This window comes from Talpa occidentalis, unplaced genomic scaffold (assembly GCF_014898055.3).
Source record: "Talpa occidentalis isolate TD23 unplaced genomic scaffold, MPIMG_talOcc4v2.1 talOcc4.2, whole genome shotgun sequence".
Taxonomy (NCBI): domain Eukaryota; kingdom Metazoa; phylum Chordata; class Mammalia; order Eulipotyphla; family Talpidae; genus Talpa; species Talpa occidentalis.
In genome coordinates, this window is record NW_023602073.1 from 809083 (window position 1) to 833019 (window position 23937).

The following is a 23937-nucleotide window of genomic DNA, read 5'->3' on the forward strand; positions in this document are numbered from 1 at the left end:
CCCGGGAAGAGCCCGGAAGCCACAGTTGCCACCCCCGCCCCCGGCTGCCCGCCCCCGCTGCTGCTGAGTCGAGCCAGAGCTGCCTTCCACAGCCCTCCGACCATCTCCCGGCCCTTCCATCCCTCTGGAGCCCAGGGGTTGCAGCTACGGGACAGAGCCCCGATCCCCAGCCCGGCCTTGGTCAGGGTCAGTGGCCAGAGGTCACTCTGCCTCGGTGGACCCTCTGTGCAGAGAGCTGTTCTCTGTCCTCTGCTGGGCAGGTGACCTGCACCGGCCCCCAGGCAACATCTTCTTTAATCAGTTAAAGTCAGTAAAAGCAAACAGAAAAGCTCTCTGTCCCAGGAGCTATTGTCCCTTCCTGTAAAGGAGAAGTGCGTAAAACTAGGGGAATTCTAAGCATCCTGAAGCGCCCTGAGGCAAGGCAGCAGCAGAGCCTGCGAGGGGAGCCTTATCTCCACCTGCCTGGGGCGCTGAGCCTCTCCCGCAGGGTGTTAGTGGCCTAGGATCTGTTTGCCTCCTGCTGCCTCTTTGCAGACTGTTCTGCTCAACCCCTGAGCAGCAGGAAGAGGCCGGCCTGGTCTCCGATGTCCTTGTGTTATCAGGAGGAAGGTCGCCCGATGTTCCACCTCTTTCTAGGAGTCAGGGCCTGCAGCTGCTGGAACTTTCTGTATTTAAGTAAATGTGGGATGTGATCTCTCGCTCCAGTTGCTCTCGGGAATCTCGAGCAGGTTCTGAGCAGGACAGGGGAGCCCTTATACCCTCAGCAGCTGAACCCCGGGAACAGCAGGGCTGGGAAGCCATGATTCAGAGAACCCCGCGGTTTACAAAGAAACCGGAATTGACAGAGCAGGCAGGACGCGCGGCTGTCAGTCCAGCGGGCTGAACGCTGGTGCCAGGTGACCGCACGTGGCCTGGGAAGGGTGAGGTGCCGGGCACCCTGGACGCCTCCGAGGCCTTGGTGACTTCTGATGCGAGCACTGCCTCACAAGGTTTCCGGGGAAACCCCTCCCCGCACGGTTTCCAGAATTCCAGCACCGGTTCTGGTTCTAGATTGGTTTTTAAGAGTTGAAGGCGGCTCCTGGATGCTGCTTCACCTTTGTGGGGGAGGTGTGAGTCATTAGCTTTCGAGAGAGAGAGAGAAGGGGGTGAGCCCTGAGTTGTGTCTGCAGGACATCCGTGTAGCCTGGTGATGATCTGTGCCACCGCACACTCTCCCCTGTGCCTACAGCCGGCCCAGGCAGCAGCACTTACCAGCTTTTGGCCAGAGCTGTGTTTGAGAAAGGGCTAGAAACGCATAATAAACAGGAGTGTGTAAGGAAGGAAGGATCCTTTTGGGCAACCGTGTCACAGACATTTCAGTCTAGAAGCAGCCCAAGTGCCTGCACTCAGACCGGACCGGTGGGACCTGAAGCCCCGCGCTCCGCTCCGCTCCGGGGCTGGCTGCTGGGAGGGGTGGGGGGCTCAGGAGTCCAATGACCTGTCCTGAGTCAAAGCTCAGTTTCGATTCAAAGGTGTGCTGTGCTGACACCCTTGCAGGAGGGGCCGTGAAACAGAAAGTTGATGGAGCCCCTGGGGAGGTGGAGAGATTGAGGCACCTGGGCCGCCTCCTCCCACTTCCTTTCCCAGCTCTTCCGCCCCCCCCCCCCCCCCCCCCCCCGCCCGAGATCTTCTTCGAAGCTGGGGGAGCTGCTTTCAGCACATTGTCCCACCCAGGGGGAGCTGCTTTCAGCACATTGTCCCACCCAGGACGGGCGGCTGGGCCGGCAGTGCCTTCTCCACTGCCCCGGGCGTGCTCTCCATCATCCCTGACCCCGGCGGCCTGGCCGCAGGCAGCAGGAACAGGGAAGGGCTGGGAGGTGCCTCTCCTGACCCCTGGACCACAGGTGGGCGGGGGCAGGGAGCTGGAGGCAGGGCCAAGGGACTGTTCAGCACAGCCCGACCTGGGGTCCCCAGGGCCGGGGGACTGCCCGCTGTGGCTGTTGCTCCCCAGGCCTCACACCGAGTGGACGTGTTTATGGTTTGCGAGTGTGAGTCTGCCGGGGCCCTTCTGCATGCCAAGCACACGGGCAAGCAAAACGAGGAAGCCAGGGGCTCAGAGAGCCGCCGGGCGATCCCCTGAACTGGCCAAGCTGGCCACACGGGGCACCGTCAGAACCTCTGCAGGTGGGCACTGCCTGTGGCTGCTCCAGGTGACGGGGGCAGCCCAAGGGGGAGGCTGCCGGCTGCCGGCTGGGTGATGCTGGCAGGGTTGGGAGAGAGGCTGCCGGGCCTGGCTCCTCCTCTTCCTCCCCCGCCTGGAGCTCAGGGTCGGGCCTGGTGCCTCGCCCAGCACTTGTATTTGAAAGTCTCTCCGGCAGTGTCCGGGATTATCGGTCATCCCTGGCAGGGCTGCTTTTGATTTTCAAGGGCGCCCAGTCGGCCCGCCGGGCCCGCGCCTCCTGCGCGGAGAGATGCAGTGTGTGAGCTCGGTGCTGCTCGGCTACGGCAGCTAATTAGACGTTTGCGCCTCAGTCAGCTGGCCAGAGGCCGCCCAGCGCCGGAGACCCAAATCCTGCAGAAACAAGAAAGGGGCGAGGAGGGACAGGCTCTTGTCCAGCGTGGCTGCGTGCCGGCCCATGCTAATTAGGCATTTGTCCCTTCGTCTGGGGTGACAGAAAATGGCAGTTGCTGTGGTCTTTAACTGCCATCAAACTCCTGTCCAAATACTCCAGCCTGCCCAGCCTGCTCACTCGCTATTGGTGGAGGGAAAACTTCCTTTGGCACACCCAGGAGGAGGAGGAGGAAGCTGGGCCTTCCACGCACCACGGAAAGATTCATTCTGAACCAGCTGAAGGACACGCTTTAAATCAGCAGTCCTGCTGCGCTTGGTAAAATCAGGAAGGGGGACTGTGTCCCAAACTGAAAGCTAAGTTTCGAGCCAGCGCTTTCTCCCCAGGCCACCCCAGGGGGCCGGCTTCTCACTGAGTGAAAGTTTTGTCGTTGGTAAATCCAAGGTCAAAACGCAGCACTGCGTCTGTCTGGCACTGTGTTTTTACAGATAGATCTTTAATTTTCTAGCTTAACGGTCAGATTGCTTTATCATTGCTTATCGTGAGTGGGTGAAAGAGCCAAGTAATGACACGTCTTAAACACTGGTATCTGGTCGTATAGGCAGAGAAAACGGACTCGGTGGCTCTGTAGGAGCAGGAGGGGCAACCGCCTTGCAAAAGCACCTTCTTGCTCGTGGCTGGAGAAGGGGGTTCTCAGTGGGAAGAGCGAAGCTGGCCCCATGGTGAGGTCTGTAAGAGAACCCCGACAGTAATGACAGAGACGTGGTGTCTGAGGCGGCGGGCCAGGCTGGATGGAGGCTCTACTCCCGGGCGCCTGCCTCCAGCCAGGGCCTCGAGGCCCCGAGCCGGTCCCCAGCGTCTTCCTGCCCCGAATAACTTTTGTTACTCGCTTTATGTTCACGCATCCCTGCGGCGCAGAAGTGCTGGCTGTCCCTTGGCCGGCCTGCCTGGTACCGGCTGAAAAGGTACCATTGTTTGTTCTGCAAACACTGGGTGATGTTTGTTTCCAAGGTGACTGGTTCTACTGCTGCCCTTTAAGCCAGGGGGGGATGGGAGGAGAAAGCTGGCTCCGGGCACCCTCGAACATCCTGGTCTGGGTCCAGTCTGGGTGCGTGCGAGCGCGTGTAAGTTGAAATATTATTTTAAGCCAGGCGGTGGGAGGGAGCGGAGTGTGGGATGGGGAAGACAGTGTCGGTCACGTTAAAAATTCCAGAAAGGGCTGATGGTTCCCTCCTTTGACGTGGGGGGCTGTGGTAAGGGATGTGGCCCCGAAGGCCCGCCGAGGCCGACCGAGACCATCTTTACCTCCGCAGAAGTCAGAGCTAAGGGAAGGAGCCGGCTGGCGATGAGCGCGGGGACGTTCGTCTGTGCACAGGCCCCCCGCGGCCGCTGCCCCGCGAACACAGATGCTGGTGTCTGAGGAAAGCGCCATCGACGAGGCCCTCCCGAAAAACAAAAAAAAAAGCCCGTGAGAGACCCGCGAGGTGGAGGAGAGCGGGTTTCGGTTTTGAGTTCCGCCGCGACGGGACGACTGTGACCCAGCCGGGCCTGCACGGCGGGGTGGGCGCACCCCGGGCCGAGGGCAGGGGGGGCCGCCCCCCGCCCCCCGTTTATTGTGCTGCTGCTGCTGCTGCTGCAGGGCTCTGCTGGGCGCGGGGAGAGCAGCACAGGGTGAACATTAACCACGTTATCAGGCCGCGCCGGGGATGCGGGCCAAGGTCACGGGGCGCTGCTCCCAGAGAGGCGGGACTGGGGGCGACGCCGCGTCCCCCGGGGCGCCCCCTCGGCGGCCTGCCTGCACCCCGGGCCGCAGCCGGTGCCTGCAGACGCCCCGCCGGCCGGGCGCCCCCTGGGAACCCCCGCGGCCGGCCGGCGGGGATGGAGCCCGGGCTGGGCCGGTCACGTGCCCCGGCCGCTCCATCTTGTGGGATTCCTTCTGGAAGGTTCTGGGGCTGCCCGGCGGGCCGCTGCTCCCGGCCTGCCGTTGCGGGGGGCGCCCGGCGCGGGGCTGCCGTCGCCGAGGGGGGTGCCGAGCCCCGCGGCGTCCTGGGGCCGCGCCGCGCCGCGCCCCGCTCCGAGGGGGGGACGGGGCGGCCGGGGGCGCCCGCGGGGGCCGGCGGCGCGGGCGGGGCCCGGGAGTGGCCCGCGGGGCCGTCAGTCAGCGCGGCGGGCGCGGATTGGCCGGCGCGGCGGGGGCGGGGCTGGGGGCGGGACGGCCCGCGCGGCTCCGGGCTCGGCCCGCGGCCCGGCGGCCACTTCTGGAACAGGCCGGGCCGCAGCGCCGCGGCCCCAGCGTGCGGAGCGGCGCCCCTGCCCGCGCCCGCCCGGCGCCGCGCTGGGGGGCCTGCGCCTGCGCTAGCCCCGCCGGGGTGCCGGGGTGCCGGCGTGCGGGGGGGGGGGGTCCCCACTTGCCCACGCGCACCTGTGCTCTTGCCCGCGGAGGCCTCGGAGCAGCGGGCCCCGGAGCCGGGCCAGGGCCAGGGGGTGGCAGTGAACCCCAACTCCAGCGCCCACGGCCTCTCCTGATTGTGGGTGCGGGCAGCGGCCCTGTCCCCGGCCTGCCTGGGGAGCCCCGGGGCCGCGCTGAGCCGAGCGTGTCCCGCCGCCCTGCCCTTCAAGCCCGTGACCCGTGGGGACGGCGGGTTGTTGGGGAACTACCAGCCTTGCTCCTGCCGGCTGAGGACCTGCTGCCCCCCGTCCCTGTGCCCGGGCACCCCGGGAGAGCTGCTGCATGAGCGCCAGGGCTCACCCCGGTGGCCAGCCCGCTGACCCCAAGGCCTGCACCCCTGCCTGGTGATCGACTCCCTTTAGGGGTGCTCTCTTTCACGGGGCCACAGTTGGGGGCGCTCATCCCTCACACACCTGCCAGCACCCTACCCACACCCTTCCAGGTGGGTTGGATTCAGGGGGTGCCCCTAGGCTGGGGCTGGTCCCCTGCAGAGAGCTGCCTGGTGGTTCTGATGTCCTCTGGCTCGTGTAAACTGGCCACTCGTGTGCTGCTGCCTGGGCGCCTTCGAGCCAGGGGCACTTTCCCGGTCGGCCAGGAGATGCCATATGCACCTGCCGCTCCCTGCTGAGGCTGGCTGAGGCCTCGGCAGCCCTAGGGTCCTCTGTCTAGGCCCGGGGTGCCTGTGAGCACCCCACGGGCCTCCTCCCCCAGCGGGTGGAAATGCCACTAATTAATTTTTTAAGAAGCTGGCGCTGGGATAGAATTGTCAGGGATGCTCGGGAGTGGGACCAGATGTTTCTTTTGTGCAGGGCACCGGGAGACAAGCTCACAGGGAATCAGGCTCGGGACATTGACTCCCTCGGTCTGAGGCTGTGGTTTGGGGCGAGCGAGGGGGCGTATTTCCTTTAAAGGAAGAGGGTGGGGGTATGTTCTGGAAGCGGCTTCCCTGCCCCAGCTCCTGCGCTCTTATCTCCGGCTGAGCTGTTTCTCAATTATCGGCCAGCCCAGCTCTGGTGAGCAGAGGGTAAATGGCTCTGGGGCCTCTTTATCTCGACCCTCTGGCTCCGACTGCTTCACAGCTGAAGGCACAGCCTGTGCCCGCACTGGATTCCATGTGCTTTCTCTCCTCAGCGAGGAACAACAGGCCCCGGCCGCTCCTCATGCAGCCTACAGGCTCTGCGGCCTCTGCCTGTTATGAATGCGCCATTTGTTGCCGCCGCACAACTGTCAGACAACTGGCTCAGCCACTCTGCCTGCACCGGAGTGCATCCCGGCTGCCTCTCCCCCCCGCGCCCCCCGTTTTTTGTTTCTGCATAGGCCAGATTTCTTGGCTTTCAGTGTCACCACCCGGCCACCGCAGAGCCTCCTTGACCAGCTGACAGTGTTCAGATGTATGTCCCACAAACAAGGCTTCCGTTGCTCCAAGGCTTTATTATCAGGGTCTGAGCAGGTATTTACTTGATGGAGAAAGAGATTATTTCTGCTTGTGGTTTGGTTTTGCCTGCCTGCTTTTAAGAAAAGAATCTTCTGTAAGAGCCACGTGTCTTCGAGATTTTATTTTATTTCTTTATTCTTTTAAAAATTTATATTTTTATGCATACAAGAACTGGGGTGCAGGCCAGAAGTGCGGGGAGTGAGAGGATTCACCAGAGACAGAGCAGGAAGCAGAACAGGCGGATCCACTAAAACCCACTGCTAAGGGGAGCAGCGGGGAGTCAGGAGAGGTCTGCCGCGCCATGTGGGTAGCTCCCTGGCCGGCCGTGTGGATGGAACTCGTGCTGCAGAGGCCGCCGACAGCTTCACAGCGCTGTGCTCAACCCCTTGCGCCACCAGAGAGGCCTGAGATTTTATTTTAAATCGCACTGAGGTTTAAGAGTTTTGTTTTTGCTTGGCCAGGGTCATCCCCTTTACACCATCTCTTTGGTGGCCAGTGTGGTGTTGGCTCTGGGGTCGAGGGGTGCGGTCAAAGCCGAGCCCTGAAGTGTCTGAATGTCACCATCACAGGTCATTGCTGTCACTCTTCTCCTGGCGAAACAGGGTCTCCTCCAGAAATGATCCCTGGGATAAAATTTTTCACTGTGGTCTCTGGCTGCCGTGATTGTGTCCGTGGTGTGGGTGCACACGCTGCGTGACATTCCAGCTTACCTCCTGTTCTGTTGTAGTTTCACTGAAAGCACCCGCGTTTTTTTTCCTGCTGTGCTTGATACAGAGTGGGGAGCATCCGGCACCAGCCGCCTTGCTGGCTCTTGCTGCTTCCAGGCCTTGCTCTGGCCAGGGGGCCGGCTCTCTCCTGCAGCAGCAGTAAATCTCCCGCCCCAGCCCTTGGGCGCTCGCAGAAATGAGTCTTTTGCTGAGACAGTTTTCTGTGGTTGAATCGAAAGGAGCTGTCTGGGTTGTAAGAAATACACGTCTGTGCTGTCTTGCAGGGAGGTTAGGGGACACTGGGGCTTGTTTTTGCATTTTTGTTCAAATGAGGACATATGGATGCGTTTAAGGAAGAGTGTGTCCCCCAGTGTCTGGAGAAGGGTCCCTGGGGTCGGCGTAAAGATTAAGCAGCTACAAACAAGGAGGGAAAGTGAGCTCGGGTTCTATTGCTTCCAAGGGCAGCTTTCCTCACCCCAGCTTGGCACGTTTTTTCCGCCCAGGGCCTGCGTTTTCATGCTGGGGTTTGAACTGCACCTTTGAGCTGGGTAAACGCTTCTCCCTCTACCATAGTTTCTTGACTCATGTGATTAATACGTGTGTTGCTTAAAATGGCAACTGAAACATCACCAGGTATTTTCACCAGGTAGAAACTGCTTTTCCTGTGTCAAAACAACCAGTGTGGCTTAGTTGGTGCTTCTGTTGCTAAGCAGGTAAATTTCTGGTCTGCAGGCTGTCTGTTAACCCCGTAGATGCCGAATGCCAGGCCAGAAATAACCGGGAGGGAAACCATCATCAGTTCGAGGCGTCTTTTTCACGTAGCACTTGCTCAGGCTCAGGCGCGGGCCAACAGGGGCCTGGTCGGCTCACCTCGCTGTACCTATTTTCCAGGCCTGGACCTCGACCTTTGTGCTTTGCAGGAGAATAGGCGAGCCAGGTGATGGAGGAGGTTGGGGAGTCCAGGATCCCTTGAGGAGACATTCCAGGACGTGGACAGACCAGGGCCTGGGCTCCATGATGCATGTGGGTCAGACCAGCGATAGGCGTGGTCTCCGGCTTTGGCACTTTTCTCGACAAGTGGGCCGAAAGTTGCAGTATGGCTGTGGGGAAAAGGGGGGTGGGGGCAGAGACTGCTGTGTGCAGCATTTGCCAGAAAGGAGTTAATAGAACATACCGCAGAACAGGTTGGGCAAGACTGTTAAAGCTAGTGGTGAAGCCGCTCTCCCTCCGCCTGCTCTGCTCCCCTCCCTCTCCCAGGGCTTTAAAACGTCCCCAGGCTCCCCCTCCCCCATGTCAGTGTCTGGCTTCCCCCTCCAGGGCAGAACATTTGATGTGATGGAAATACTCTGTGGACGTGAGGGCCTGTGCCGGAGGCCTTGGCCTGCCAGCTGTTTCTCCAGAAGTCGAGCAAGGGTGCCTGAGTGTCCTGGCCTCCAACATAGGCCCCATTCAGCAGACACATTCTTCAGTGTGGGCCGGTGGCAGCCGGGGGGTGGGGTGGGGGGGTCGGCCGTCCTGCCCCAGTGCCATGAGTCAGAAGATGCTGCTGCTGGGTCCTGGAAGCTTATGGCTCCAGCTCACGCTTGGGGGAGCTGGTGCTGGCCCTGGGCTGCTGGAAGTCCTGGTGGCGTGTGTGGGGGCCCGTGAACAGGCCATATATAGTCATGCCGGGCGCACCGGAGCGGAGGACGGCTTGCTGGGTCCCCGCAGGCGGGCCTGGGAAGCTCACCCGTGCTATTTCTGGTGTGTCCTGGCTGCGCTCGCTCTGGTGGGCGGGGGAGGGGGTCTGTGTGTCCGCCCTCCTGGGTCCGAGACGTGCCTCCCACCCCAGCGAACCGGCACATGGGAGAAGCGCCCCCCCCACGTGAGGACGGCCAAGGCCTCTGTTCACCTGCCTGGGAAGCAGAGCCTGCTTCTCCCCCGCTGGCCCACATGCTTTTTCTGTTTTACGGTCCTGGCACGGTCAGCTGCCGCCGCTGAGCACTTTCAGGGGCCAGGGGCCCCCCAACTGTTCACGACACTCCATCCTCCTGGCTGGGCCTCCCTGGCCAGGCATGACTCCCCGGCATGACTCCCCGGCATGACTCCTCTGGGGGGGAGGACACGCTGCTTCTCCCCGGAGTGCTCGGGACAGCAAGACCCGGGCAGTGGGCGTTTGCAGCTCCGATAAGAGCTCCTTCCTTTTCCTCTGTCCGCTTTTCCTTCCTTCCCCCAGCCCTTTCTTCTCAGGCCTCGTGTGCAGAGAAGCCTTGAGGAAAGGCGCTTGCGACATTGGGTTATGTAAAAAGACCAGCCGGGCCGGTCTCTGGCCTGTTTGCTCTGCTCAGCCCCACCTGACCGTGTGACAGTTAATTGTACCATCTTCCCGTTTCTTGAGCTGATAAGCCCCTCTGTGTCAGCCTCTCCGAGTCGGTCCCTGAGCCCGGCGGGGCAGGCCCCGTGATCCCCTGGACACACGCTTGGCTGTCCCGTCCCTGTCCCAGCTTCATCCCTTGAACTCGCCTGAGTTGTTCCGGGTAGCACAGAGACTGAAATGTCGACACCTCTTGAAAACACTGTGACTCCAGGAAAAATGCAGAAAATTTTTTTTTGCACCTGTGTGTGTCCACTTCATAGTAATGGTGCTTGGTGGACGCTGTTCTGGGGGAGGCCCTGGGTGGGCCAGGGGCCGGTGCCAGCCCCATCACGGGGAGGGCAATTATCAGACCCCCCCAGGCCCAGAGTGTCCAGCAGGTAAGCGGAAACCACAGGGTGCAGGGCGGGTGAGACAGAGCCCCGAAGCCACTGCAGGGGCAGCCGTGCACCCAGGCCCCACTGGCCGCCCACATTAGAGGCGGCCCTGACCACCTTGCCGTGCAGCCAAGCCCACGTGGAGGGACAGGCTGAGCAGACAAAGAGGGCCCGGGGTGGGGAGCAGAGCGGTGGCTGCAGGGGAGGCCAGCAGAGTGGCCAGGACCCCGGGCATTGCCTCCAGCTGTTCAGGTACCCACACCCGCTCAAACAGCGCCTCCCCCTGGGCTGGGAGTCGCGGGTGGGCAGGCGGGCGGGCGGGCCGGCGGGAGGCCGCAGGCTTCCCAGGCACGTTGTGTAAGAGCCGCTCACGGTGATGACCCTGAGTCACCCAAGGTCCGATTAATCACGCCTTGATTCACCCGCTGGAGGCGATGGGGAAGTCTGCAGGGCACCCTGGGGCGCCTCGCACCCGAATTTTATATGGAAAATCAGCCCCGCACCCCTCCCCTGCAGCTGCCGCTTTAGGGGTGACGTGAAGTGTCGGTGTGAACCTCCCGGCACTCGGAGCCACTGCCCGGAGCTACAGGGGCACAGCGGTGTAGACACCATAGCTGGTTCTCTGTTGCTGAAGCGGGCTGGCTCCTTCGTTGTTTTACGTAAAATAACCCCCAAGATGTCTGGGCGTTTTCAAAGCCGGCGATGGCGGGGACCTTGTTGGGGTGTCCCAGGGAAGTCACGGATCCCAGGGTGTGGGGGGGGCCCAGTCCATGTGGAACCCGCCTCTCGGGCTCCAAGGAAGCCTTCAGTGTCCAAACAGGTCTCCTCGAGGCCCTCCTAGGCGCCTGCTTTGCTCGTGCTACCCCACACCGCCTGCCTGGGGCTGTGGCTTTTGTTCTTCCCCCAGAGACACCATCTGAGCTGGGGGGTGCGGGGGGAGCACTATTTGCACCGTGCTCCAGGTGGGGGAGTCCAGGACCTGCTGGGGGGCAGGAAGCCTCCCTTGCCTCTGTGGGGGGATTTTCAGGGGAGTTGGGGCGGGTGTCCCCCAGTGTCGCGGGAACCCAGTGGTGATTCTCCAGCATTTGGTTTTCCCTGCTCAGTGGGGCGCCTCGCCCCCCTGAGTTCTAACCCCCATGCCCACATGCCTCCTACACGCTCAGGTATTAGGTGAGCTCAGGCTTTTTGTACCTGGGACGGGCTGTGGAGCGGTTACCGTGGGAACAGGTAGACATGAGCTTTGCAGCTTCTGAATCACACGGGTGTGGGGGCTGGGGAACTTTCCTTTTGAAAACGCTTAGTTTTGAGAGTGGGCCTTCTGGTGTTCCCCCCAGCCCCACTGTGAAGGTGGCCATGTCCCAGGCTAGTGTCCAGGCGGGACGCGCAGGCCCTCAGGGAGGGAGGCCCAGCACGTGGGAGGCCCTGAACCCAGGCAGCAAGGAGCAGGGATGGGGCACAGGGCGTGGGGGTCCTTCCAAGGACCCACCGCTCACTCTGGACACTGGGGGCTGGGCCGGGGTGGCAGCCTCCACAGGGGGCCTCGGGGACAACTGGCCGCTGGGGCCGGCAGGGGAGGGGACCTCCAGGCCTGGCTCTGAACAGCTGCTGGTGGTCTGGCATCAGCGCCCATGAATCACAAGGAAGCAAGTGTGCTGGGGGGGCAGGGGGGGTTCCAGCAAACACCCGGGGGCCCTCAGAGCCTCTAAGGCAGGACAGAAACTAGCCGGGCAGCTCCTAGCGGCTCCATCATGCTCACTCAGAGCTTCTTGCCCTCACACTGCCCTTCCTTGCTCCTCCGTGGGCTTCTGAAGGTGGGGGTGTTGCACCCACAGGGGAGAGCCCCATCCACTGACTTAAGGTGGTTGGAGAATTGAAACGTCACTGGATGGCGGGTCCTAGCCGGGACTTCGAGGACCAGCAGGCAGTGCCTGCTTGTAACCAGGGAATTTCTGATTTGTTCCTGCAGCAGCCGGGGTCCCAGCCCTGGCCTCTGGGCGACTCCCTGGGTGAATGGGTGGAGTCAGGCAGCCAGGAATTGTTTGATCCGGTACATGGCGTTGTTTGCCCCCAACCCCCGTATTTGGGTGCAAGTGGGAGGGGGCGTGGGTGTGAGCCGAGGGGAGAGCCTGGTGTGCCCCCCCGCTTCGGCTGGGCCCCCGGGAGGGGGCGCAGGACCATGGCGAGGAACAGGAGCAGCCTGAGGCCTGGGATGAGGAAGGGCAGTGAGCCTTGGCCGGAGCAGCTCCAGGAACTGGTTACGGGTTCTCTGGTCAGGGGCCTGGTACAGGAGCAGCACTGGGCAGCTGGCCTCCCTGGGGGCGCTGGCCGCCCTTGGGAGCCTTTCGTTTTCTAAACGTGGATGTTCCTGCACCGCAGGCCTCGTAAAGTGAGCTTGCTCAACATGGGGACTGGCGGGATCTTGCAGGCTCCCCAAGTGCCTCTGGCTGTGGGATTCCTAACCGGCCAACCCTGGATGGCCGTGCCCTGCACCCCTGCCCTCGGGCATCCTGACAGCATCCTCAGGTGGGCTCTAACAGGAAGAGCAGAGACGCCCCCGCCCTTTGGGGGCACACAGCCTCGCTGGCCTCCCTGAAGTCCTGATTAATCACGTAATAGATTAAATCCCAGCTCTGCCTTTCTCACAGTGACTGTGTCGCGGCTCCAGGAAGAAAGAAAGAAAGAAAAAATCATTCCTGGGAAAACCCCAGGGTCGCGGGCAGCTGTGAGACACGGAGAGGCCGGCTCCGGTCTGCGGGCCTCCGCTTCGCCCCACTCTGGCTGCACAGCCCTTCTTGCGTGTGCCAGACCCTCCCGTGAGTGTTTACCCTGTTTTGGGTCACATGGAAGGGCCGTAGCTGGTGGAATGTGGCACGCCCGGCCAGTGAGGCCCGGGCCCCGCACCTGAGCTTCTGCCCGGTCCCTGTGTCCCCGAGACGTGCGTGCGTGTGTGCGTGTGCGTGCGCGTGTATGCTTGCACGGGCTGCTTCTCTGGCATCTGCAGGGGAGAATTCCGGCTGGGAAGTTTCCTTGTCTGAGATGGGTGCGGTGCCTCTCCCCTGGCTGTGCCTGGAGGGCTCTGCACCAGCCCTGCCCTCTGGGTCGGGAGTGGCCCTTTGGCCTGGAGGCTCTCCAGTCTCTTCCCCTGCTTTCAAGGTTGTGGATTTGATCAGCTTTCTGGTTTCAGTTGCTTGTTGATTTGTTCTCGATTACATCTGAGTGTAATTTTTGTGGGAGAACTGGGATGATGCGTGTGAATCCCGGTCTGTGGGTGGAGTCCTGGGGCGGCTCTTTAAACTAGACATTTGGATTTTCTTTTGTTTCGAGCAGTTTCGCGGTTATCGGTGATGTTCGCGATCTTAGCTCTCCCTCGCCCCTTTGGGCAACACACGCCACCCGTCCATAGGAGACTGAGTCAGTAAAATGGAAGCTGCTTCCCACCGGCCCTGGAGTCGGGGATCTCGCAGAGACGTGTGTGTGCGCGCGTGGGGGACGTGCGAGTGTGTGTGTGCGTGCGTGCGTGGGTCCACTTCCAGTCTATTTACGTAGCGCATTTCCAGCACTTCGCGCATCCAACTCTCAATTATCGGCGACTGTTACATCAGCGGGTCTCAGTGAAGAATTTTTATGTTGGGTGAGAAGCAGACCAGCGTGGGAGATGTTGGGCGCTCCTCTCCCTTGGCGGGGTGGGGGTGTGGGGGAGGAGCCTGGCTGGAGTGGGAGGCGCGGCTGGCCCTGAGCTGCCCAGGCCAGGCTTAGGCGCCGCAGCGGGAGCAGGTCGAGCTGGCCTTCGCCAAGGTAGCTGACAGGCCGGAGACCTTGCTGGCTGGGCCCAGCGCCTCCTGCTCGTCGCCACGGAAGCGCCTCTGGTCCAGCTTGTGGTCCCACCACGTGGGGCCTGAGGTCCAGGCTGCCCTCCCTCAAGTGTGTGTCCAGGGCCTGGGGGAGAAGGCAGAGCAGGGGTGTGGACGCCCTGCTGGGACTTACGCCGTCCGCAACCGCAAACTGGCCACTCAGTGCGTCGGGCACAAACGCTAATGGTTCTCAGGGCCGTCCCTGGACTGACCACATCCTGGCCGCCTGGGTCAGCGCCCTGGAGGGGCCAGCTGGTGTCACAGTCGAGGCCCTGCCCCAGCTGAGCAGGGGTCTCAGCCTGTGGGCCTGTCCCTCTTGAGTCGCCCTGCAGGGGGTGGGCACATGGGTGACCACGTGCAGTGCTGCCCCAGGCTGTGTTCAGTTTGACTCACAGACCTGGGGTCCAGCTTGCGGATGAGGAAACTGAGGCACAGAGAGGCCAGACCCTCCACCCAGCCACCTGCCTGCGTCCTCGCCATAACTGTGGGGCCCAAGCCCTGGCTGGTCGCAGGGAGGCGTCCCCAGGCCTTTGCCATGGGGTCTCGGGGCACAGGGAGCGCCAAGCTCATGGGGGGGCGCCCTGCCTCCTCGCCTGCCTGCCCCTTCCTCCTCTTGGGTCTCTGTCTCCATCCTCATCTGCTTCTGGGCTGCCCCGGGGCCTGTTCCCCATGGTGGTCAGAGTCGAAATAGTGAAAACGTGTTTTCCTTCCCAACATTGGCTCCACAGCTTCCTCCTCTTGCCCTTGAGCAGTCCAGAGCGCGTGGAAAGCCACCTAATCTCAGGCTGGAGCCGCCGAGGATTTTCTCCAGGCCGAGAGCAGCTTTCCCTGCGTCCTTGTCAGACTCTTAATTATTAACCGTGGCCTCTTTCTCGCAGGTGCCGCTGTGAGCTGCTGTTCAGGTGTCCCGCGCTAGCCTGCCCTGCAGGCCTCCTTTGTCTCTGCGCTCGGCAGACTAGAACCAGGGCTGCTGGCGGCTCCGCGGGCCGGTCCCGGGCCGGCCAAGAGAGAGGATAAAGATAGCATCACCCTTTCGGTTTCCATATTGGCTGGGAACAGCTGCTGTGATGCCTGCAGCCCCGAACACGCCTCCTCCTTCACACGCTGCAGTTTCTCGGTTTCTGCAAGCCGGGGCGTCGCTGCAGCCGTGTCCCGTCGGGATGCCGGCCTGGCATGTCCCCGGGGGTTCAGGAGGACCGCGGTGGTGGCGGGGAGGGAGGAAAGGCTCGCTTGTTTGAAAGATGCACTTCCTTCCGCCCCCTCTTCACTTTCAATGGTCGTTTGCTCGGGCCCTCTAGCCGAGGTGCAGATAATTGAAGGAAGTCTGAGTCAGAGCGAAACAAAAGAAGACAGAACTGGCCTAAAAGAGCAGCTCTACTGGCTCATTGAGGGGACGGCTCTTCCCTGCAGGGGCGGGCCCTGAGCCTGCCTGCGTGCTCTCGGGATGGGCCTGAAGCTCCCGGGCCTGCAGGGTGGAGGTTCAAAGGTCAGCTTTGGAAAGAGCCCCATGGGTTCGGGCCTTTTCCTCTCTCTTGCGGCGCCCTGGGGCTTCCAGCCGCTCCTGCAGCACTGGGAGGGCATCAGGCTTCTGGGGGAAGAGACACATCATGGCTGCGCCCCGGCCCCTGGGATCCTGAAGCGGCGGGCACGGGGGTCAGTGTACTCCCCAACCTAGAGGACGGGCTCTACCCCAGCCCCCCACACGCCGGCCTCCAGGTCCTGGTACTTTGCCTCCAGCCAAGCACCCCCAGGGTACACGTGGGCAGAGGTGCAGTGGCTGAGCCCTGGCCCCAAGGCCGCCTCCAGCCGCCCCCTTCTCTGGACCCGTCTCCCGTCTCACGTCTCACGGGGCCTGGCTCCGCCACAGCCACCTGGATGCCACCCTCCTCCCTCCTGGGACGTCATTCCTGCCTGCAGGCCCTTCTCCCTGTCTCGGGGACTGGAGTGGGTCCCCCTCCTTCGTCTGCACCCCCCTTCTCTCTGAGCCTGCCAGCTCAGCCTCCTCTCTGGGGGCGGATCTCAGGGCCCCGGAGCTCCCGAGACCCCTCCCGTGTCTGGGCTTGGCAAGTATCTGGGAATAACCTGGCCCCGTCTGAAGCTGCCCCGGCAGCAGCCTGCGCCCTGCTCGCGAAGCCTGGGGCCGCCGCGGCCTGCGGTTCTGAGAAAGGCGCAGGTCTCTCCTTTGTTCCTTTTCCAGCCGGGCCTCCCTCCCCTGCAGCCCCACACCGTGTTCAAACAGGCCTCCTCACACCCTGACATCACCTCCCGACCGCCCGGGGCGCCCGGCCCCACCCACACTCCTGCATCAGGACCAGCTCTGGGCCCGCAGGGCCCGGCCTCCGGTCCCCCCAGACCTCCCGATGGAGGCTGTTCAGAGCCCCCGCTGTCTCTGGCCAGCGCTCCCCCCAGGGCCGGTGTGAGCAGTGCTCTGCTCAGGGGAGCCGGGAGATGCTTTCATACCATCAAGAAACATCTCAGGGCCTTGGGGGAGCATCTTTGCCCCCAAAATCACTTGAGGGGGGATCACAGGTCCCATTTGCAGGGTTTTTTTTTTTTTTCTTTTTAAACAAAGGAAAAATTGGTGGGTTTGCACCTTCAGAGGACCCAGGAGAAAACAAGGGCCAAGCAGCTCGCCCTGACACCTTCGAATTGGCCTCTGACCCCTGCCCTGGCCGGGACTTGAATTTCAGTTGATGCAAACCTCCCTATTTCCTTTTCACGCGTTGCAACTGAAGTCAGAGCCGTTGGGTACAGAGGGGACTGGGTTCGGCTTCTATTTAGAAGCCTGGCAGGCGCCCCCCATTTCCTGGGTTAACTGCAAGACCAATACCAGCCCCCCATTTCAGGAGGGCCCGGACCCCCCACCTAGACGGGACCTTCCAGAAAGGCCCCTGGGAACCTCAGGCGTATTTTAACCTGATAGCAAAGCGCATTCTGACAGTCCTTCCTGAAAACGGGGCCGGGACAAAGCCGTGAGTGCGCTGGCCGCTGGGGTCAGCCTCTTTCCGGCCCGTCTTCCTCTCTGTAGGAGGAACTGGACTCCAAGCCGCCGCCATTCAGTGTGGCTCTGGGGGGCTGTTTGGAGGCTTGATTTTAACATCTGGGTGCTGTGTTGAGTCTGATTTAAGTGAATCCCGTAGTCAGGCTCACCTTTTCTTCAAAAAAGGGGGGCGCGGTTTGAAAATCTGATCAAATTTACAGACTCTTCCCTGGGAGTTGAAAACAGCCTTCCCCTGGTACACCAGAGTCAAATTTCCCACTTGGCATGATGTGGTAGGTAATTTGGGGGGTCTGGGAATGCTTGAACTTTTCCACATAGAGCAGCAGCAGTAACATCCCCAGGCCCCACCCAGAAAATACCAGATTATCCCTGAGAGGCGTGGAGAGCAGAGCTTCAAGGGCAGGGCGTAGTAGGCCCGTTTTTATAGAGTGAACAGATGCCTACTGTGTGGCAGGTGCTGAGCTTTGACTTAAGTCACAGAGACTAGGGGAGGGAAACAGCTTCACCTCTTTATCAGAGTCTGATTGTTTCATCCTCATCTGTATTTAAAAGTAACCCCCACTCCCTACACCCCAACCTCTTCTCCCTCTCAATCTCTGTAAGCCTTTCTGCCTTTTCAGTGTCCATGCATTCTTTTTTTTTTTTTTTAAGATTTATTTATTTATGTATACAGGAGCTGGGGTACAGGCCAGAGATGCGGGAGGTGAGAGGATTCACCAGAGACAGAGCAGAACAGGCAGACTGACAAGTACACTGCCAGGGGAGCAGCAGGCGAGTCAGGAGAGGTCTGCTGCGCCATGTGGGTTTCTCCCTGGCCAGCCAGGGATAGAACTCGTGCTGCAGAGGCTGCGGACAGCTTCACAGTGCGGTGCTTAACCCCTTGCGCCACCGGGGAGGCCCTGTCCGTGCATTCTTAAAGATGATTCTAAAGGACAAAAGTCACTTAGTGACAGTCCCCAGGAATAGATGTGAATATATATCCAGGTGTGACTGTCCCTGCATCCCCAGGATGTGTCTCATTTCTCTGCTCCCTGCTCTGGAAGCTCCCGCCACCACTGCAAACACTCAGTGACCTTCATTGGGGGCCCAGGCTGAGCCAGCGGCGGGGCAGGGCTGGGGCCACCACCTTGGGCCGCCCTGGACGCCCTGGACGTCCTAGGTCATTTCTCGTCAGCCTCTGGCTGTGAGAACTCAAGCTAAGCGAGTTCCTTCTCAGACCAGCTCCCGCCCCTCCTTGCAGCTGGGAACTGCATCGGAGCATCTTTCTCCTGCTGTAGGGTCTGAACCCCAGGGCTGGAACGAGCACGGGTGACAGCCTAGCGCGCGAGCACCGGGGAGAAGAGGGGATGCGTCTCTGCTGTCCAGCCTGGCAGCGCTGGCACCGGGGCTGCTTGGGTTTGATTAACCTTAAATAAGAAAATGTGCCTCCTTAGTCCTTCTGTGGCTCTATTTATATGTCAGTGGGGAGGCAGTTAGCACAGACTGGCTGCTGCCCGCAGGGGTGCTCACCTGGACGCAGGTGCTCCCCGCATCACGTCCCTGCTTCATCACTGACGGGCTGTGCAGGCGAGAGCAGGGCGGGTATTGGTTTCCGGGGTTGGTGTTTGGTACGTCTGTGCACAGACTTGTCTGGCCGGTGAAGCCCCCTCCCCACGCCCGCAGCTCAGGGGGGCAGCCTGACCCCAGCTCCCTGTGGGGCCCCTGGGGCTGGGCCTCTCCAGCAGCGCTCCCCCGAACCCCACTCCCTGTTTGTCCACCCCCCCCTGCCGTGGGTCCCTCATTTCCCCACCACACCTGGAGCCACACCTTCTCAGCACCTGGCCCAGAGGAGCCCCCCTGTGGCCCAGCACCCATCTTTCAAACAGCTGCCCCCCAGCCTGTGCGCCGCAGGGCTGGCTCTCATCCCGGGGTGTAACGAGAAGGGGCGCCTCGCCTGTGTCTCGGCACAGCAGCTCTCAACCCGCTGAACCCCTGGCCGACAGCGCTGTCTCCCGCACCCCGGTTGGCTGGGCTGTGGCCCCTGCGCTGCGGCCTCCCCGCGCCTCACAGGGAACAGTCAGGGCTGATGCGGGGAGGAGGAGAAGGCGGCCCTCTGGCGCTCGCCACCCGCTCCAAAAAGATGAAAGGGGCGTTTTTCTGGAGTCATGGACACCAGAGGCGCGTGTGGCCCGGCCAGCCCGACCCCGGGAGGGGCCCGGGAGCCGACCTCTAGGAAGAGCCGTCAGCGCCGTCACTTGTGGTGAAGAAACCTTGAAAGCGCTTGGCTTGCTTGCCCAGACTCGGCGCTGGGGGTGAGCCTGGGGCTGCGGGCCGGGGCTCGGTCCAGGCCGGGAGGGGGGGTGTCTCGGGCTCCGCTGCAGCTTATGGCAAAGTGCCGCGGCCCCCCCCACTCCAGGGCTGGGGCCGCTCTCGGGTGCTGGAGGCTGGCGGGGCCGGCGCTCGGTCCAGGCCGCAGGCGTGGCTCTCTGTGTCCTCTCGGGTGTGCCGGCGGCGAGGCTGGGGGAAGGGGCAGCGAGGGGCCGCGGGGTCCTGCCTGGGCCTCCGCCCCCGGCCGGGCTCCTCGTCTGCCTGTGGTGTGCCCAGGATGGCACGCGCTGGCCCCTGTGCGCCGCTTCGGCCCCATTATCTGGCCTCCGTTAAAAAAAGATCCTAAAAATACCAGCTGCGCTCGGGAGCTGGCACGCGGTCGGTGTGAGGCTCAGCGTCGCCTGGCTTCTGTCACTTGCCCCCGTCCCCGTGACCTTGCCACTGTCATCACCCCATCTGCTTTCTGCCCAGCCCCGGCCTCTCAGACGGGGGCCGGGGGCCTCGTGGGCATGGAGCCTGCCTTTGCTCTGATGGCGTTGGAAAGATCCCTGCTTGTGCCCCCAAAGGTGACTCGGGAGGACTGTTCTAAATGGTGCATCGTCTTCTGGACCAAGGATCTCACGTGCCCTGGGGTGACAGCGGACGCCTGTCCTTGCTCTGGGCTTGGGTCGGCTGGGCTCCCCCGTGGCTGCTGCTGGTCGGCCTGTCTGTTGGGACACCCTTGTCAGGCTGCCTGGATTCACCGACGAGGGGCCTGGCTCCTGGCCCCGGTCTGGGGTGTCCCGAGAGACACCATAGCGTGGGCAGCGGAAGCACTGGGACCCCCGCAGAGGGCCGCTGGCCTCTCTGCACACAGGGGCCCCCCAGGTGGCTTCTCCGGGGTGAAGGATGCTGCTAAACACCCACTCAACGGTTGTCGCGTAGACGCAGACTCGAGTTCCAGCCACTGCCACCAGCTTCTGGGGCGCCCAGACTTTGGCACTGCACCCCACTGCTGAGAGGCCAGCGGGGCCGGGGCCTGAGTCCAGCCACCCCCAGTGCGCCAGGAAGAGCAGCCTGGACGGAGCGGCGTGGTCAGCGGGAGATAAAAGGTGGACTGTTGGTGGCGAGGCCCCGCCTGCGGCTGGACGGCACCCTGGCGGGGCCGATAAAAGAAAGTCAGCGACTGGCCGAGGGGCCTTTATCACGGCCGGCAAGCCAGAGGAAGGCCGCCTGGCCTCCGCCGCAGCCCGGGAGCCCGAGGCACCAGCACAGCTCGGGGCTGGGGGTACGGGGTTTCCTCAGCCAGAACTCCCCGTGTGGGGGTGTTGGTGTCATGCACTGCTTACGTCCCCTGGGCGTTCATGGGGAGCCCCCAAAGCCTTGTGCACCCGGGTTCCCCACCTGTCAAGGTGCCCAACCCTCGGGGCCTGGGCAGCGTTCAGCTGTGCCCCCCTGACGGGAGGGCGGGCAGCCCCAGGCCTGGATTCAGGCGTGTCTGTCTTGGGGTTCACCCCTGGTACTGTCCAGCCCCACTTTGGATTTTGCTTCCTGTCCTTGGTAGCCTGGGGGATGTTCCAGGACTTACAAAGGGGTGATCTGGTCCCCTGGGTAGGGCTTGTGCAGTGTGACCCTGTGCAGGAGCCCAGAGTGACCCTCATGCTAGGGGGACATTGTGTGGCCAGAACCCCTGCTGGGCTGGGACTCAACCCCCAGGGAGTGCCTGAGACTTAGCCCCAGAGTCCCAAGCCCCCACCCTCCTGGTCCCTTGCTCGGGGGCTGCTGGGTACGGAGGGGACGGTCCAGCCCGTGGGCAGCGTCCAGCCAGGACGCGGCCTACCCAGCCTTCCTGACCCTGGTGGCTCTGGGGGCCGCTTCACTTGAGAGAAACCATTTGCTGGCTGGGCTTGGGGTTGCTGGCTTGAGATAAACATGTAATCGGCCACTTAAATCTCCCAGGATTTCTTTCTCTTTGTAGATAGAGTGGTGGACCCTTTTCTCGAAGGTCAGACCCAGGGGAAGGGTCTCCGTTAGGTGCGGGGGCTGGCAGGAGTTCCATGAGTCCCGCACAGGCACGGTCTGTGGCGGTCAGCTCCATCCGCTGCCCGTGACGTGAGGCGGCAGCTGACCGCTGTCCACTGGGCGGGGAGCTGCGGTGGACTCAGCCCCAGCAGCCTGTCCGCTCCTGAGTAGTTTGGGTTTATAAACGGTGCGTCCCTGGACCCGCCCCGCGTTCGGAGGGGGGGTGCCCAGGCTGGGCTGACCACCTGCCCAGGGCTGCCCGTTGGGAAGGCAGCAGGTCCCTGGGAGAGCGGGAGTTGGGTTTCTGCCGCCTGACCCTTCACCCCAGCCCTCGGGAGGCCGCCTGTGCAAGACTTGCAGGGTATTGCCTAAAACCCTCTGCAGGCCGCGTGAACTTTACCCCAGCTGCTCCCCACGCGGCGGAAGGAACGAGAGCCCTTGACGGGGGTGCCCGGAACACCCGCCACCGGCCGTGGCCTGGGAGCAGGGACAGGTGGCTGGAGGTGGCTGCGGTGCGGGCAGCAGTGACTCCCTGGACGCCAGCTGACACTGGCCGGCTCCGTCCCCTCTGCAGCTGGGGGCTGCGGGACGGACTGTCCACCTCAGGGCTGAGCGGGGCTTTGTAAAGATCACGTGCTGGCCCTGTGGGCAGCCTCCCTGCTGCAGCCGGGCCTGGGGCCACCGGGGACGCAGGAGCAGGGTCTGGAGGCGGCCCAGGCTGGGGGGCCAGCCTGCCCATGCTGGGGTGAATCTCCCTGTGCCGCCTTTGCGGGGAGAGAGCTGCACTGGTGCACCTGTGCCAGCCCCGGATTTAGGGTGTCACAGCAGGGCCCTGCCTGGGCTGCCTTCCAGGACCCCTCACCCCCAGTAATGACTCAGGGACCCCCTTCAGGCCAGAGTGGGGACACCAGAGGATGATCTCCTTGGGGCTCTGCCCCCCGGCCGGGCAGAGTTGTGCTTCTGGCAGCCTCTGCTTGTATGCCCCCGGGGACGGCAGGCTCACTCCCCGCACCCTGTCCCTGACCCCCACACCTGGGGAGGTGCCCGTCCACACCCCTCCTTCCTCTCCAGCTCCTTTCGCCCTCCCTTGTTTCCCCGACTTGCTTTCCCAATCCTTCCTGCTTGCGTTTTCTTGGTGGTGCAGGAAAAGGACAAGAATTCCGGAGCATGACAACCCTGGGCTGGGTTCCCAGGCCTCCCTGGAGCTGCCTGACAATCCTGGTGACCTGGCCCTTACCTGGGAGCTGGGGGGAGGGCCTCTCACACCTGGCCCGTGCTCCCTGGCTTCTGGGGAGGGCGCTCTGGTCTCCAGGCAGGGGGTGGACACTTGCCTGCCGACTTCAGTCCTGGTTTCTTTACGACGCTGTCCTTGCCTACTTGAGTCCACAGCCCCGGAGCTCCTGGAGGCCTCTCCCCCCACCCGCCGCCCCTTCCTGATCAGCAGCCAGGCGGGTCTCTGCCGTGGGGTGGGGCGGGGGCTCCCGAGCCCTGTAGGGTACTCCAGGCGACGCCTGCCTTGCCCGGGAAGATGGGATGTCGGGGACCTCTGCCCAGCACCCCGGGGCCCTGGAATTCAGGCCCCCGGTGCCCACCTACCTTCCCGGCTTCCCGGGGTGGAGTGGGAGCTCTCTGCTGGGTTGAGCAACAAGGTGATGAAACGCCAGGTCCTGGTGACCAAAGCAGTGCTCGGTGTGAGGAGACCAGCTCGCCTGGGGTGAGGCCGGCCCGGAGCACGTGCCGAGGCAGCTGCGCCCGGCTGTTCCCTGGCCGTTGGGCTTCGCGGGGGCAGCAGCCGTGCGGCCTACGTCCCCGCTCCTGGGGCTTTGCCCCATTTCTCCTAAGAGACCCAGGGCCCTGCAGAGATGCAGGAGGACATGGCAGATGGACTTATCTAGCATGTTCCAGAAGACTCCCCGCCCTTGCTGGCGGTTCACAGTAAACAGTCAGTTGAGCGAGCTGTGTGGGCGCGTCTGGCGGGCGAGGGCCTCGCCCCCTCGGAGTCTGCCTGCCACAGGGCACGTCGGAGGGACCCGCGGTTTTCATTTGCAACGGAGACGCTCCCGCCGCTGTGGACCCGTCGCTCAGAGCCCGCCCCACCCCAGGGTCACGCCAAGGGGTGCATCCCGCTTTGGGGTGCTTCTCCCCCGCTCCCCGTGGGCCTGCAGCCTGCCCCGGGCCGGCGGGAGGGCCAAGAATCAGACAGCCGAGGCCGCTCCCCCAGGCCGGTCCGGGAAGTGGCGGTTTTGCCCTGGGCTTGGCAGGCTGGGGCGGGCACCCCGCTCGCCCTCTCTCTGGTGGGCTCTGGCCTTCCTGCCAGCGCTGGGCCCCGAGCCCGCAGCGCGGATCGGCCATCCCAAGTATTTGGGCTCCGCTGGGCCCCACCACCGCCATCCCAGGCATCCCGGCTTGCCCCATCTTTCCCGGGGGCGGGGCCTGGGGCAGATGGTCCATCTCCTTTGAAGAAGCCTCGCAGCCTTTTTTCTCCACCATCTTCCCGTTATCTCCCATCTCTGCCCTGCTATCTCCCGGGCCTGTGGACAGGCTCCTAATCTTCTCTTCCTGCCTCCCCAAAGCATTGTCCCTTATCTCCCCGCCCGCCCCTCCTCCTGGACTTCTGTCCTCAGTGGTCACCCTTCCCTGCAGCCGGGCGGCGCCCATGGGGGTGCAAGTCCGGAAATGCAGCACCCCCCCGGACCCGGGACGCACCTTCTAGGGTGGCCTCCCCACCTCCCTCGCCTCTCTCTGGTGTTTTTTTCTGCGGCCACGCGATAGAGGGACAGGGCATCTTGTATTTTTTTCCAAGAAGCTCCCTGTACTTTTCCACTCTCAGAGTTCTTTGAACCCCTCAGGCCTAGGAGAACCCAAAACAAACAGGGAAGTGGCTCCTGTTCCCCAGCCTCGTGGGGG

General features: G+C 62.8%; 1 protein-coding gene across 7 annotated transcripts in view; it reads left to right on the forward strand.

The window, feature by feature from the left end:
• The window catches only part of RREB1 (ras responsive element binding protein 1), a 70146-nt gene that overhangs the window by 15223 nt on the left and 30986 nt on the right, over positions 1 to 23937 (forward strand). For 2 of the 7 annotated variants that reach the window (XM_037518821.2, XM_054698230.1), the window contains exon 1: positions 11490 to 12683. The exons of 4 other annotated variants lie outside the window; for them this stretch is intronic. The gene's annotated coding sequence lies outside the window, so the exon portion shown is untranslated. Of the gene's footprint in view, positions 1 to 1671; positions 4018 to 11489; positions 12684 to 23937 lie in introns of those variants that run through there. One more of the 7 variants, XM_054698228.1, reaches the window with a different exon arrangement.